General features: G+C 41.9%; 1 protein-coding gene and 1 long non-coding RNA gene across 16 annotated transcripts in view; both read right to left on the bottom strand.

Moving 5' to 3' along the window:
• The window catches only part of LOC111252621 (heat shock 70 kDa protein 12A-like), a 72,366-nt gene that overhangs the window by 34,173 nt on the left and 20,479 nt on the right, over nucleotides 1-17,714 (bottom strand). The gene's annotated exons all lie outside the window — the stretch shown is intronic.
• LOC111252622 (uncharacterized) lies at nucleotides 13,516-16,143 on the bottom strand. Its single transcript, XR_002674295.2, has 3 exons — nucleotides 16,003-16,143; nucleotides 14,477-14,631; nucleotides 13,516-14,292 (listed from the first exon to the last, which is right to left on the bottom strand). It is a non-coding gene; the product is annotated as an uncharacterized LOC111252622 (long non-coding RNA).

Genomic DNA, 17,714 nt, shown 5'->3' with positions numbered 1-17,714 from the left:
GCCCTCAGCTATAGCAACAGTGAGATAGGCTGTAACGATGAAGTAACAACGACGACATAGTCACAACGACAAAATCAGCAAACGGAATAGCGATACTGAGCTCTGGTAGACATACGTCTCGATGCATTAGGTGTAAAAACACACACTTTGAACTGTTATTTTCGGTTTCAGTTCAAGCCGCAGCAGTGACCTAATATATTGTATTTTCTTCAACGCCTACCACACTTCGTTGCTATCGTTGTTTTTTTTTTCTAACTAAATGTGTATACTATTATACCGAACTCACATCGTTTCTTTCTATTCGCCAAAACAGCAGCTTCATACTAAAGTAAAGCTCTTTTGCTATTTCGATACGGCTTTAACCTTCGAACAGCCTTCATCGGCAGCAGACGCTAAACATAATAAGCGAATAAACGGTTTTATTTAGCGAAACCCCTTTTTTGTGGGCAGTCACAGACAGCCACCATACGCATGCTGACGCCCACTCGAAATTCATGTTGCAGCGTCGCGGTACAGCCACGGCGCGTACATACGAAAGTACATCGTTGCGGAAGGGAGGGGGAAAGGGAGGTAACAACAACAGACAACAAAGATAACACAGCGAACAACGATTTGTTTAACAAATACACTATCATCATCAGGGCGCACAGGATTCAACTGTTGGATAAGGAAAGAAGTGTGCATTGGGGTGCAACGACGTGCCTTTGCTGCTCCGCTGCTATACGCTGTGAACGGGAGAAACTAAACTTGATATTTATCATTAAAACGTCGAAATAACACTGCTACATTAGCGGCCAGCTGGGCGCCTGCGGGTCGGTAGCAAGATGACTACTAGCCATCCCCTTGAAATGAATCAGTGGCGTTTCTTCGTAAGATAGTTATTGTCCATTTGGTGTCGTGCTATGGACGGTGAGTAGACCTGGCGATAGATTTTACCACAACTGGTAGATATTGTACTCCGTAGTCCATCTAGTCGGGGAAGTTCATCAACGATCGACGGCTGTGGAGACGGTCGGCCAGATGGACTTCGGCTCCGTCCGACACGTGCAAATCAGGCTGGACAAAATAATATCAGTTTTCCTAGCAACTACGTAAATGAAGAAGCAAAATTGGTCATTATTTGTTATCCTTGCAGGTGCTGCTGGAGACTAGTATAGGAAGTAGGAGAAAACAGTTGCACAAGATGGTCCTCAGTTGTAGGAAACAGGACATGGCTTTCGGTAAGCACAAGTGACAATTCACCTAATGATATGCGACGAAAAGAGTAGCGAGATAAGTGGTTGGCCTTTTTAATCCTCTGCATCGACAACTTTGCCGAGCCAGTAATTTGCAGATGCGCATTACGTTTAGATTGTTAGATGTAAAGATGTTTTCTAATCCTAAACTAGGAGCCCGGTGCCTTCGCCGAAACAAAGATTACCTCAAATATATCACGGATGAAGGATGTAGTAGATGGATACTAACTCTACTGAGTTTTCATACTGCAATAACCTTATTTTTACGCAATCCTAGTTGATTCGTTCTAACGGAATTCCCGCGTTTACCAAATACCCTTCTGCAAAGGCCACCTGGGACATAACAACTTTCTCATTTCCAATACTGGTCTGTAGATAAAAGCCACTCTAAGAGATCACTTTAAAAATGCGATCCAGCCACAGCCAGCAGAATCCCGTATACCTACCTACATGATGCCACAATCGAAATAATTACGTTTCCATCACAAAGCGTCTTCGACAAGAGACCATACAATTATATTTCTCTGGCGCGAACGCCAGAGAAATACAATTTTTTTTTACCGCCGAATTTGCGTAGTGCATACATAGGCTGTCAGAGAAAAACATCAATACCGAAACAGTTACATCTTCCTTGTGACTCGTTTTCAATCCTGCTGTTGTGTTTCGGCTAATAATATCCTACTTTTTCCTGATCTTTTCACCATTTTTCCCTCGGTAAGCTGTAGTTGATTGATTACGCGACACAACGCTCGCGGATTTTTCAGCTCGTTGCTAAAAAGTTGCAACGTTTTTTGGCTAGTATTTATACACGGACAAGCGCGTGAGCAGACCGCTATCGTGTTGGAACATGTGTAACATGCAACAACAAGCACTGTTCATTAGGCAGCGCTATGTTGTTACATGGATAATTGTATTACTCTTGCGGTAAATGCGACCTTCCATCCGCTTCGCCTCTGATCATGCTTAATAACCAGAGATTAAGACTGAAAGAGGTTATGCAGTCGTTGTCTGTTTGGCGTGTGTTTGCGAAGTCGGTCTGGTATGATGAAACGGGCTATATAGAAGCGCCGCTATTGGCCCGTTGCACCCATATAATTCTGTTGTTAGATCATTATTTTGCCCTGATTGCCAACTATCATTAGTGTAGATTTCTACGTCTTACTCCAGTACCAGCTTTAACCACTCGACCACTAAGGGCTACAGTAAATAACGAAATGTGTAGTTTCTAGCGTATTTGTTTTATATTCATTATATTCTTCATTAAAACGCTTACCCCTAACGTGGCAGAATATACGAAAGGTGCTAGTTGCGTTTACATGTTCAGATCACAGGCAATAGAATACTACTCACTGTGACAAGTTTCGTTTGTGACCTAGCTAACAACACATTTGAGTGATTCCGTCTTAATAACACGTGGTGCGTCTAATAATTGGACATTTACATCAAATGAATGCCCTTCATCGTGCTGCTTGTAGTAAACTATTGGTTCGCGTCGACACGAACGATTGACCAAGAATGATTGATCTTAGTTTGTTCAGGATAGTCGAAGCTTGCTAAGCGCAAGGCCAATAGGTATGACAAAAAAAGGAGCCTACTATTGTGCATATATAGACGGAGCTGTGGCTTTATCATGAGTTGAAGGAAAACGTCATTATCGACTAAACTCAAACATTATCAGATTATATTATGAACAATGTGTTGTGTTCAGAAGAGTCAGAGCTCAACTATCATATATACGTAATAATAGACGCACGTTCGGCAAAAGCCGAACGTGCGTCTATCATTTGGACGAGGGCAAATCATAATATGTGTGTACTAAATAGCAGAATAACCTGTTTTTATTTAGGTGTGAATCTTTCGACGGAGCGTCGACAGGTATTCGTTTTCCTCCGGGTTATAGATAACATTTATTATAATAACTACAGTTTATGACCGTGATAATTATTACTCTCCTTATTATCGATGCCATGGGAATTTGACAAGTTGCCTACGGTTCGAACGAGCGCATGTAAAACTTACTTTCATAGAAGAGCTTATGGCGTTAGCTTTTCGTCACTGACTGCGGCAAATAACCTACGCAAAAATGAGGGAATTTACCCTCCTGGTGAAGCACCGTGTACTCTGATTGATGAATCACTTAGTAGTTACTATGCATAGACACCCTTATTCGTACGACGAGGTAAACGGACGTATTCTAATTATAGTTTTTTTCTTTGGTCTAAGCACTGCATGAATATATCTTATGGGTTAATCGGGTACAAAGACCACAAACGATTACTTTCATACAATATCAACATTAATATTGCTTCCATAGATATAGTGCTTATGTACCAATAATAGATTATACCATATGGATCGAGTTCTATTCGTATTGGCCTATTGTTTCCTGGAAACTTCATGGGTCCACCTTCCTCGAGGTTTGTGACATGGCGTCTGCATTGGGGCACATTGTGAGCGATTTATGAGGTCAACTTGTGTCAAATGGTGCTTGTTCGTTGTCTGATGTATAGCAGAACTTGTTACTCCGATTAATTAATCAACTGTAGGATCGTTTGAGTTGATACTATACGTAGGGCATTGTTTGCCCTGCGTAAACTATCATCAACCAGAATGCCCGGATCATTCCCGTGTAACCATGCTAAGCATACTCGAGGCGTCGAAGAATAGCACTAAAATAAACAAAAAACATATCGCTAATGTGAACGATGGTCGCAACATCAGTGGTTCAGGCCCTGTTGTGTAAGGTAGTCTGGCGAAAAGGTATGCCTATTGCTGACCACGAAAAAATCGCGACACGCCTAAAAGCGCAATCTAAACGTAACTAAAAACTTTTCTGCCTATTCTTTTTCAAATTCGTAATTCATGCCACGGGGCTACGCGTTTCGTGCTTCGGACCATTTTTGCCCATATGCGATCTCATCGTCATTAATTGATTTGATCTTGTCTCCCATTTTGCTCGCCCGCGAGCCCTGGGCCGCAAATGCAGATTTAAGCATGCTACATGCGTGTTCTTCAACGCCCCAACTATATTGAGAAATGAACATATCTAGAAAGCACAATGACCGCCACGTTTACACAGAAGTTCACCAGGCGCCCTCAACGTAGACACTGCTCTCAATTCAGCGAGACTTTATGCTATGATATTTAACATATGACTAATACTATGGATGTATACTACATGCGTTTATAAGTAACACGTAGTGCAATAGGTTGGCTGTTCGAAACAGCCGCACATTTATTAAGAACGTATTACGCATATGTTTTTCTCTCCCTTCTTTTTATCGAACATAAACATTTCTAGTACAGGCGGCCCGCTCCTACACCGACAATGCTACGATTAGTAATAATGTAGCGCCAAGTGCTTGCATACCTCATCGTTCCGTTAGCTTCTTGTCCTAATTCGACCTTGCAACCTTCTCCTTAGACCGTCATCAACAACCCTCAACGGCCATCGCTGCCACCCACAGCATAATCTCTAACATCATCATCATTACTATAGACGACTGGTCAGCGTCCTTTGCTTCGTTCGTATGCAACCGATTTAGCTATGCATCGTCCCGCTTCTCTTTTATTTTATCCTCTCATAATTAAACTGTTACATTGCGCAGTTTAGAGCGTCTGTCTGCGGTGATCGACGGCCGTCCACAATCTTCTGCTCGATTGACTGCCTAGCTAATTGGCCGTTCGCTGAAGCGATCAAGCCTCTGGCCAGAACCCGCCGCCACTGTCTGTTTACTATCTCGATATCTATATACGTAACGTCTTAGTAAGTGGCCCATCCATGAAGGAGCATACCGATAGCCTCGAAAGGTAACGCGACAAACAATAACATTAGCAGTAATGGCGTGGTTTCGCTGATGACAGTCATAATGAAAGCAGCGCATTAAATGGCGTTGACTTTGACATTGTCGTGCTTGTTAATGGTGATGTTTTCTAGTTACGTCGTTGGACGACAATATCCACCCAATCTATCGTGTTTGCAAAGTGTTCGGGCGACGAGCTTTGTTCAGTCAACTGTTCAACGAAACAAACCGCTCTTGCAGGTGGTTCGCGTACGAGACCTGCCGTTCGTGGTGCTGGTAAGAGAATTGGATAAGAAAAATAAAGGCAAAGGCCTAGTGATCAAGGGCTGACTAGCTGATCGCGCACAAGTAAGTGAGCTAACTTTCGTAGCGTCGCCAGGAGACCTCATCAACACAACGGTATGATCTGCACTATGAGAATCTGCAACGAGAGCCAGCCGGACAATTTCACTTCATCTGCTGAGCCCTCTCCTCTAACCCCCCGGCGGCCGCGTTATTCTAGTTTCTCTCCCTCAAGGTGCTCCTTGTCCCGTCCGTGCGATCCAGGCGCAGATACAACGACAGCTCTGACTGCGACACTGCGTTATGTGCGGAACACCGCTGTCGTTGTTGCCACAAAGGTAACACTTACCCTTTACAGTTACCACAATAAGTACTCCCGTGTAGTAGTACTACCGCTTCTATGGTTAAGATTAAAGGCCGTGTCTGCGCGCTTCGCACATTGGAGCATCAGGAGCCAGCGAATCGCACCGCATTTTACGGAGGTGACGCCGCCGCCGCCGCCGCACCCGCTGGGGCAATGATCGTTGAAAGCTAGCCCAATGCTTTCGGATGCTCGACGAATGAGCGAATCGATGCTATCTCATGGATCGCAGGAAGCTTTCTTGCTCATATACCAATAAAGAATGGTGAGTTATGAACAACAACAATAACACAGCTGTAGCCGCAGCGGCCGCGGCATATTGTCCTGCAACGTCATACTGTATTTGCTTTCGCAGACCGAAGTCAAATAGGTCTCGATAGCAGACGAAGAAAATGCAGGTCTACCTACTAGCGGCGTTATCATCTAATTGAGTGTTCAACGGAAGGCTAGCTTGCCAGTGTCGCAGAGGTAACAAATATCCTCTTCCATATGATGCATATTAGCTATCGATCTGTTCTACGGCACGATGCTAGATAGCGACAATGGCCAATAACGATAAAATTGCGGAGATAAGCAGAGATTTTTTTACTTTCGCTTTGTGGCTCTATTCAGTCCGGTAACTATACGATAATAATAAATATAAGTGCGTGTATGCATAGCTATAATACAATGGTGTTTCCATTTGTCGGCAGATTTTCTATATGTACTTTAAGCTATGTAGGAAGTCGATAAAATAAGGACAAGAAGAAGTTAACCGTCCACGTATTGTTTTAGAAAGCACAACGTAAAAGATCGAAAAAGTTATTCGGTCCGTCCTCCATAGCCTGATAATAAATTAGATCGTTTTCTAGGTTCATTTATTTGCAGCTATTTGTTAGGTTCACTGAACGAATTTGTATCCAAAGCTTCGTTTATCATTTCTAAATTATCGAAGTATCATCGACCGTCTGCATGAAGATTTTTGCTGATAATTTAGAATAGCTGTGTTTTTTTTTCACATTGTCACACTACTTAAATCCATGTTATTCGTGCTTAGATCCCATTGAAATGTCTAAGACAAATTGTAAACAATGACAGTGCGAACGCCGCGTCTACTATCAGACCTTTTATCGACTACACCATTCATTAGCACTGGAATATAAAGCATTACGCATTATAAATGGAACAACTCTATAGATAAAAACACACATCTGTTGAACCTGCTTCTATGAGACAGTCGTCTACCATGCAGATAGAGAAACAATCTGTGCCAATGGTACTGTACCGTTACCTCTTACTGCAGCCCTGCTAACTAAAACAGGTCTACCTTTTGCCGGCCAAAAAGCTTTTGAGCGGCCTCACTCAGGAAATAAACCTTAGCTACATCGGTAGGTGTATTTGGAGACGACTTCATCGGTAACTTTTCAACATGACAAGGTCCGCTTCACTTGATAGAAACGATTCATATGGTCCTAGCATACTCCGATCATTCAGGTCTAGATGCTATTAAAACAGTTTTAGAAACTTCATTGGCCTACCTGTGACATCACAGGACTATTTTTATGTTATGGAATGCTTTAACAACTGATGTTTGTCCATTTAGGTATATAATGTTAGCCCGTCGAAATACATGATCTTTATTTGCAGAATTTATTTATGATCTAAATTTGTGAGCGGTGACGATATTCTAAATAAGACTGAGAAAAAAAAATATAGAACTATTCGTAATGACTCGCATTATGGCCTGATAGGAGACTGAGGACGAATGTTTTCGGTAGCACATTGCATTTCCTTAAAGCCGCTCTAATCTAGCGCCGTAAAGGTACTTCAGGAGTGCACAAGCTGGACCGCAAATCTAGTCAAATCGCAGATCAAATTCTATAGTTGGTTGACCAGCAAGAGGCCGCGCCCATACTTAACTGGAGTACCTCGAAAAACCTAAGCGGATAGCCTAAACTTGACCCAGAATCAAAAATCTTGAATGCTCCTTCGCGGAGCACATCGAATTCACTCTTCACTGTTACTGCTGAAATCTGCCGTAAACCGTTCGTTGTCACAGAATGGGACACGAAGCCCAGATAGGCCCAACCCCTTCAAGCCGACTGTACCTAGCAACTAGAGCAGAATCGTGTACACAGTCAACCAGCTATTTGACACATTTAACGACTTCTTACACGTAGTAGTAGCAAACGGCTTGTCGTACATACTTCATATTATTACATAACTGCAACCCAGACTCAATTAGCTATTGGATACCATCAGTAAATTACATAAATCTTAGCGCAAAATTGTACGATGGCCAATGTTTTCTATTGGACAATGTCGCTTTATATGGCAGACAGTTTTCGTAAAGGTAAGCCTGGCTAACGAGAGATGCTCATATAAAATCGTAGTTACCTGATGTCGAGTATTGTATTTCAATAATGTAGTCTATAATATTGTAAACTAAAAGGCATCATAAAATTGCTTCGGCAATAAAAAATGTACAGAGTTATAAATAAAGCTCTTTTGGCAGGACAGGCTTTTACATATCGTAACAATATATAAAAATGTAAATATGGTCTGTACCACTGTGGTATATGTGTTGTGACGTCCTTTCACGCCAATGGCGCGACATCAGCTGTTAGTGAACGATAATGCTACTGGGACAAGCTTAATAACCCATTACTTAGGTCATCATTCATCTCTTCTAGTGCCGCCAAGTAATAGATCAAAATAAAAACATTCGGACGATACTAATGGTCATTATGAGCTATTTGTCTCGCACCAAACAATGTTTCAAGTTTTACTAATATTGGTTGTTATTATCAATATTTAGCCCACAGAGCCTTGTTTGGATAACTCCCCCATGGTAGCGAATAATGAATGGACACGACGAACAGCTCAAGCGTATACGCAGATACAATATGATAACGTACAGCTCAACTAACAATAGAGAAGCGCCACTGAGAAGTATCCATATTTATCCACCTATTACAAACTTCAATGAGAATCTCGTCCGTAGTAGCTTCAGACGGACCCAGGAAATGACACCACTATTTACCGTATAAGCAATACTATCTTCGTGTGTTATAAGATTTCTAGGCGAACGTACGCGCCTCGGGGGAATTAATATTTCAGTAGATTTTTTTTTGTTTCGTTCACACTATATATATATATATATATAGTTATTTCACCTTCCCGACTCGGTCAGTGTTTGATTGCCATTCCTGCTGAATGTCCTCCTCTGGCTTCCTCTGCCGCTTTTCCTACTTCACTTAACGGGCCTTGCTATCTTTTCAAAACTCTTTCAGGCTAAAAGCTGCATTATCGAAGCCAGCCGGAAAGCCGTCATTTTCCTTGTACAACGAAAAGATTTTCAGCCCATGCTGTACGCTATGCATCGATTCTCGCGGACGTAGAGATGGATTCGTTTTTGGGCACGAAATTGCAATTCAGCCATAGCTATTGGGTAGCAAGTGTTTTTTTCTCAAGAAATTCAGTCACTTTCTAAGTGACTGTTGGACGACCTTAAAGGATAGCATCGGATAGGAGATCCGTTCTGACATCGTGTATCTATCTACCGGTAAAAGTCCAGCTATTAGCCCTGTCAACTAGTATTACATTATCGCTCTAAATGCTGAATCTGTTGTCTGAGCCTATACATGTAAAAGCAAAAAATACGCTGATTCAACAACGATCAAAATAGAATCGAAACAAAGGCAGTCATTGGTGAGAGCGACCTCTTCCATATACTGTTTGCTGTGTATTAATTTGAAAAGTCATACCCAGAAATTGCTTTGCCGCATTGGAACCGTCGGACGTCATGGGACTAAGCGATTTATATACACATATATATATATATATAACTTCGCTTTATCTTCTATTCTACATTCGATCCACGTTCTTCTTTACTTCGTCGAGCAAACGAATTAACATTAAACTATTTACTGGCCGTTGACGGATCACTTCTATTTTATGACAACATTAGCTATATCGTTCATTGAAAGCCGTAATCAGCCCAGCAAAATTACGGGCCCGATGATCCATTTAGTCTCTCAGTCAACATACTTTTGAAAGCTAGTTTTGTATGGAAGTATGGAAAAACAAATTCAACAAGTGCGTCACTAATATTTTAGCCAAACATATAAAACGAATAAAATATTATTAATTCACCTATTCATATATATATATATATATATATATATATATATATATATATTAAGCGTATATTAAGCCTATATAAAAGAAAAGTCGACTATGTTGTTCTCGTAATCTTTGATGCGTCCGACAACAATGCGCCTACATAATCAAAATGGAAGAAGCGTCAGACAGAAATATCGCCACGCGGAGCGGAAGTGTTACATCATTGTTAGACAACGCGGTCGTTCAATTACTTGGTTCAACGAAACTATACTAAATCTGTGTGGACGGGTATATTCTGCTAGAAAAAATCTGCCCAGATAGGAGGTACCTGAAATACCTTAGCATATATATATATATATATATAGAGCTTTTGAGACCCAGTTTGTCGCTTTTAGCAAACACATCCCGTGGGATAGAACACCACCTAATATCTACACTATAGTACACATTACAAGAGTGGACATGTGGAGTGCGTTCCAAAAATGGCGCTTATCATCTTCGTGCCTGGGTTCACTCAAAGAACTACACACCTACGCCATTTATAATTTCGATGCAGACTACTAACGGCAGGTATTATGCATGGTAAGACGTAATAATAAATAAACAAGCCACTTTCTCCATTTAGTTTTTACGGCCCAGTTAATTTCAGCGATGAATCTTCTAGAAACTAAAACGGATGATATGGGTGGCTCGTTAACGGAATGGGTAAAATCTGGTAGGACGGCAAAATCGCGACGCTTACTTACACCGATGCCGCTGCGGCAGCCCTAGTAGCCTTATGAACAAACGAAACGGGCTATGATTTTGCTCCGCGTTGACCACGGAACGATTCAACTGGTTCAAAAGTTTGATCATAGAAATTATATTCTTAAAGTGAATTAATGAATTGACCATGCCACATGGCACCAGTGCCAATTGGTTCTGGTTGCCGCAAGCAATTTCGCGTTGTTTCGCTGACACCTCCATCGGCGTGCAGGTCTGCATTTCCGTCAGGCGAAACGATCGCCGATGACGAAATCAACGTCCTCCTGCGTTGTCTACGAGCGCCATATTAACGTTCCGTTGCAGTAAAATCGACTAATTCTACTCGTCTTCGCTCTGCTGCAGCTGTGGCTCTTGGCAACACCACGAATTTTCCGCCTGAGTAATTGAATGTGACCTCAGAATCACAGAATAATTATACAAACAAAAACAACAAATATAAAAAAAAGTATACATTTATGCTCGGCCCTATTCGTTGGTGTCGACCACGAAGCCGAGCTTCTCTCGAACCTAAATTGCGCTGACCTAGCGTGCGGTACAGGATTTACGATGGAAAAAGTTAACCTCTCGAGCAGACGACAAAGCTGTTTTGTAAGTCAAAACAAAAGGATTGCCATGGGAAGCTAAATCGGTAGCCATACATATATATTGTTGTCAATATGGCTGCGCATCAGTCTCTCTCCCTGCGATTGCAGGCCTGCTCGTTTATCGATCCGTGGATAAAGTAAGTAAGTAAACAGCAGTTAAAATCGAATCTAATTACACAATCTTAAATGTCGCATCGTTCTTGAATGAATACTACAGATTTTTTAATATATCATAAAACGCTGTATGTGTTCAGAGTGGCTCGTCCAATCGGCCGACTCGGTTCATCTGTGCCGTACGTAGTCTTCGGTTTGCCAGTTCGTTTGGTAACTATCAGCGTCGAATATTCGACGAGGTTCAGCGAATAACCGACCATTGTCAGGAGATCCTACACGTACATTTCTCGTCGTAGAAAAGTCCAACAGCTGCGGCGGCAAAAATAGTTTGCCATCATCAAGGAATCTAGGAACATTGTCTGCCCTTAATTACCATATGACTATCGCAGTTACTGGAAGCACGAAGAGACTCACTGTGTCGTTGAGCGTATACGTACAGTACGTCGACATAGAGTCGCGCGCATCTGAATTTCTTTAATTGAACAAGATAAACCAGAAGAAAGGAAAGACTAACATTTGCTGCGATGATATCATCGCTAACTAAAGATCGCTGTATGATTCGGCCCCCGCCGCCATAGCCCCTACAGCCCACGCGGAATACCCCGTCGACTTATCTAATATACGCATTCGAACGGTCGAATAGGGGTACGAGTGGAAAAGAATAGGGGCAGTAAGACCCTACAGTGAGGTCAAAAAAATGAACGTCCGAGCGTTGCTGAAGGTTTCCAAAATAATATGTCGACGAATGAACGTTCCTTACCAGTAGATGAATAGGTAAACTGAAATTATCGCGAAAGAGGCAGAATGAAGGGAAAAGACATAGGAAAGCACACGGCTGTCGAGCAAACAGTGGCCCAAGCAAAGAATCGACATTTCTCAATAGAATATAACCTCGAACCTAGTCATTGCGGCGTGTTCTGTTACCTGAAATGATGAATGAAAAGGTTCCTCAGCTTTGGCTCGGTTTGGCTTATCATCGGCGTGTTGGGGTCACTCGGTAGCTTTTACCATATCCCATATGTACGTAATCAAGTAGAGAAAGTAGGTGGCTCAAGATCTCTAATACACATCCGCTAACCTCGTGTGTTGAATTCGTTTCGTACCATACGGATACCGCAAGAACTTGTTATCCAAGCCTCCAAATCAATGACTGTTTTCTATATCGAAACGCCAGAATCTCTCCATTACTAATATTTAGTAAGTATTTTATGCCACTGTATCGGGCTATAGAAATGCTCTAAAGGGATTCCCTTAGCTGACCCTTTGTCGGACGGGAGTGTCTCACAACTTCCGACTTTATAGATTCTAATGACAGTGCCACGGAAAGCTTCATTACTATCGACTGCATCCACTCAGTCTAGGTACATTTTTATGGCTGGCATAGGTAAAGGCATTTTATCTCTTCTAGGAGATCTTTCTCCCTTCCTGCTTAGGTCTCTAACGACCTAATGTGTCTTGCTGTATTTGTCACCTGTCGTTGACAAACGGTTCACAACTATCAGATGAATACCGTCCCTTAGCGGAAAAAATTGTTTTTGACAAAAAGAGTAATTACTTGCAACGCAGTCAAGTCGCCCTAGCAAGTTACGTCAGGTGTAAAATGTAAATCTGTTTGGCACGATACGCGGCACGACGAAAAGGTAGACCATCGTTTGATCAGCAAATCGTCAATACCAGTCTAAAGGCCTCGCAGTAGTTACATTTTACATGAACGCGTTAAACCCTTTTTGAGCTGCAAAGGTTGAATATATTACGTTGGCTTCACTAGGTCTCACCTACGCCAAAAAGGTATATGCAATTATATAGTGAGCAACAGACAGATTTGCTCAACCAAATAGCGCTGCTTTATATATCGTTTATAATATAAGTACTACGCGGATAAACAAGCTCTCAGAATTTCTGTCGACTAAATCTTGCTTTGGCTTGTGAAAAACAAAGTACAAAAATTGACAAAGAAAACGACCAAATCACTATAGCATGTGGATTCGTATCTATTTTAATCAGATATATGTCTTATTACTCTTCCCTATAACCTAGCCTAAAGAGACTTCAGGCCTACATGGCCTAAGTTCTGTATCCAAAGTTATTGGAGTCGTTTTACTACATTGTGACATTTAACCCCTGGAGCTTCATCCTTTACCTAATATTGAAGCTGGCTGACTAAATAATAGGCCGCCAAAGAAAATGTAAGCTATGCTTGAGACATATTTTAAGAGTTATTATTTATTATAAGAGATTCTAAGTGACATATTTTATACATAAGAATATTTTCCAGGAATTCGCAACCGTAACCAACTGTATATATATTCATCATACCGTAACACTTGAAGCTATGGCGAAACATTTTTTTTTCGAAAGTACAATTTCAGGTTTGTTATGTAGAGCTCGGTAGATGTCTCGTAAAAATTTAATTTTTATTTATTACACACGCGGAAAACATTGTTAGAACCGTTGTCGAAATGATCCATGCATACATACACATAACACATGTTTTACGTCCAAACGAGCCTTTTTCTGCCTTAAGGCTTTGTAATGCTTCGACTGCCAAGATGACCAACAAGAAAAATTAGCAGAAAGTAACTCTTGTGTTCGCATGCGGCTTAACTATGGCCGAATCATTTTATTTATTTCTGTTGACGTTTTTTGTACATTTTATAAAAACAGATTTCGAGGCGCATGCACGACATACGCATCTCAGCAATGCCAGTCTTTTTTTTACAGTGTTTCACACTAGCATATGCCTCGTTCTCTCATACAGCCGGCATGAACCTGCGGGAAGGCGTCAGCTCCAACCCTAACTAAAAGATCCATTGATAGAACCGGTTGACGTCTGTTTAGCCAGTGTCAATAGCTCGAAGTAAACCGTGGGGCAATCACGCCTTCACCTGTTTTCAGCCTTGCTTCATTCACGTGAGCGATTTGCCCACGCAAGAAGAAAAGATCAACGACGCACAAACCCCTGGGCGACAAAAAAAGGCGAAGTAGATTGACCAGTGTCATCAAACATTTTGTAGATAGCTCTAGATTCCTGTTGCTGGCCGCTTCTGTAAGGCAGGTAAACGTGAATGAACTGTGACAATCGTGGTAGTAGATGAGGGCGATGCTAAGACAAAACGACGTTATTAGGCACCGTTTTCGTTGCTTTTTATCCGAATTTAAATGTAGCGCCACTGGAAAAACCAGCAATGACAGACACAGCAGTGGTAGCTGCCCGCACTTATTGCTTACCACGTATGCCGTATCGCCTGGCTGGACACGCCTAAAGTTGCTATTGTTTTGGTAGGTAACGATCGGCCATTTGAAAACGTCCGTCTGTAGCATACACGCTGTCTATAGATAGTCGATCAACCCATTGCGTGCGTGGTCATCAGGAACAACAATTGCTAAACATGAAGAATGATATTAATGGAAAAGTCGAAATAATTTTTAGTTTTTGGGTAGAGTAGTATGGTTAAAATAGTAAATAACAATCTGAAGGCGTGACACATTTTCCGCAGCGATTTTGATAAGATCAAGACCGTGTAAGACGGCCACGACGACTGGCCATCATTAGTTGCTCGTCGATGATGCTGACGATTCGGGAAAGTTTGCACGTATACAGTACGTCGATAGCTATTCGGAGACGAAAGGCGAATCACAAAATGCGTTGGTTCACAAACAGGCAAAGGACCCTGCCCACCACTATCTTTCCAAGCAGCACCATATCCCTCTACTGTACATTTAAACACACTATTCATACGTGTATAGGATGTAATTATCTACCAAATGTTCAGATAATTTTTACTATCGCCACCTGCAATTATGCTGTGAACCCACAAACGCACCGGTGCTTCCCTTAGAAACTATTATTGTTACTATTGTATTTAAAATACGGGTTTGAAATGCAAACGACCACAGCTCACCTACTTTTGTTCACTCCATGTTACGTGGACGTAAGTTTGACGATGGTTAATGTGTGTACTCGTTACTTAGTACGGCGATGAGTGTCAAACTTGGCCTGACGGGTCCAAACCTAAATACAAATACTACGGAGTCGGGCCAATGAACACGACATCCCTACCGTAAATGGTGTGGACATGGGTGAACACGCACAAATCTGCGAGGAACGAGCTACGCCCCTACGGCGGACCTCAACTGAACGTTATGAATTGAATTGAATTGAAGTGCCGCAAATCGTAGACAGCGCCAATGGATCTGTGCACTTTGTGTGTACAATAAATAACACACTGTGTATGCGCATCAGTTACTTCAGTTTCGGAGAGCTGGTGGAAGAGACGTGCTGGCCATTTGTAGAAATGTACCGTGCCATCAATTCAAGGTCAACAATCTCGTCGCAAAGTGATGGCACCCATTGCACGCAATATCGCAAAGTTATATAACAATATAACAAAGAAGCCGTGAGTGGGCTGGCTTCTGTGTTGAACTTAAGAGCACATAGAGAACTTCTCGATGACGTGGGTTCTTCAGAAGAGAGGTTTCGCATGCATAATAAAGCTCCGTGTGTGAAATCGCTCCTCCAATAATAGGTCGTGAGGCAGGCCCACAACCCATTGCATGTGACCATCATCATCTCTGTGTTACGTTGGTAAATTCGTCACTGGGCAGAATTTAAAACTCTCGGTCCTTCCCATAAATGTGCATCGAAATTAAATTGTCTATTATATTTCAAGTCAAGGGAAGTAGTCGATTATAGTTAAGCTCAGATTGAGTTTCAAGTGTTACACGCTATTTCAGAAAGAACTTTTCCAACTTACCGTACACAATGTAATATCCCAGTTTAACTTATCGCAAGGTGCCATTCTATATCTATTATAGAATCATCATGTCAATTCGCCTTAGTTTACCAAATGCATGGTTAACTACGTTATTTCTATCCTAAAAATAGCTGCTTTTGCTATTATCTATTTCATACTACCGGAAGTGAAGCGCAGCTATTTTAGGACATCACCTGTTATTGTCTCGTTGTGTACAATGTGTATACGAATTTAAAGCAGAATTTGTTTGTGTCAGCCGTTAGTTTAAACAAGCTCAGTGGCAAATCACCAAAATGACTGGCATATTGATTCCCTATTCATATTAGCACTTGCGTCCCTACTAACAACACCGTACATAGCACATCGAGCTACCATCTACTATATGTGAGCTTTTTTTCAGGCATACTCTTTCAAGTTTCGTCCTCTGTCAACACAGGGCCAGGCACGACGCTACGAATTTAACTATACAGCCACAATTAGTACGATAGCTCGTTTCATCGGGGTTCCCTTTTATCACCTTTTTCTACCTGCCCTCGCCTTCGTGTGGGTGATACTTGGGCTCTTCCTGTTGCTGCCTTATGCATTCTTCCTGCAGGAAAATCGATCTACCTCATGTGAAGGCATGTTGTGCCAACATTGTCGTGCCGGCGTAGATTCGTTTGGTGATGGGGTAACCGCTGGCCAAGACGAAGAGCTTTTAATGATAGAAGGCGAAGCGACGGTGGCGTCTGCAGCGACGACGTTCGTGCCTATTTCACTCGCTGGCGCGCTAGCGTGAACGTTGGCGGTTACGTGGACAGGGGGGCAGACGCTGTTTCGTATGAAAACGTGGTAGCGGTTCGTTATTCGGTGCCGTTACTATTGTTGTCATTACTGGTATGTTTGTTGCTGATTATGTTGTTACTGCTGCGATGGGGTCGGGAACGTGATAATACACTGATTAGATAGAACGTATATACAGTCTGTATATGGGAGGGCGTTATGCAACAAAATGAAGTGGGGTTACGGTTACGTTCTCACACTAGCTGGATAGAGTTTAAGGCCTTTCGCCCAAGTTAATACGGTATTCAAATAGCTAGCTAAGTAAAATCATAAGCAGGAGGGCGGTGATTGAGTCAAAGCTCGATGCTGAAATGCAAGTGAGCGAAATGATTTCAGTACGGTTGTCTGTTACAGCTGTGTCAACCTATTACTGCAACAAAAAGAAGGTGATATAGACCATTGTTGCTTTTACCACCATGACCGACTAAGCCGCGTCATCAAGACATCTTGCTAGTGTATAGCTCTATGATCAATTGTGTACATGATGGAAACGCGTGTTGCAGACATTGACAGTGTTTCTTATTTTCGGCCATACTATGGTCGGCTATAATGTTATTATATGTGCTTCAACTCAAGGGATCGATAGAGAATTTTTAGAAGAATATCAACGTTTTTAGATTTCTTAGTTAATTCATTTCTAAAAAAGTTGGTATTACAATGACTGTTAACCTGTTATATACACCTGTACAAAATTATGGAATTGTTAGTTGAATATGTGGAAATAATATCGCCTTTTGCCGTAATTGTGCTCATGCAGTTGAAATAAGACAGGATGACAGGAAAGCCAACGACCAAAGTGCAGGAACAGGGTAATAAGCGCAGTGCTCCAAAGGTTCTAAAACAACCGGGCGATTTGGGCACTAAATGAAGCGCTTCTGAGCCCGTTTTAA

Source organism: Varroa destructor, unplaced genomic scaffold (assembly GCF_002443255.2).
Source record: "Varroa destructor unplaced genomic scaffold, Vdes_3.0 BEIS01000006.1, whole genome shotgun sequence".
NCBI lineage: Eukaryota > Metazoa > Arthropoda > Arachnida > Mesostigmata > Varroidae > Varroa > Varroa destructor.
Note: the sequence above shows the minus strand (reverse complement) of the source record. Positions and strands in the feature narration are given on the sequence as shown.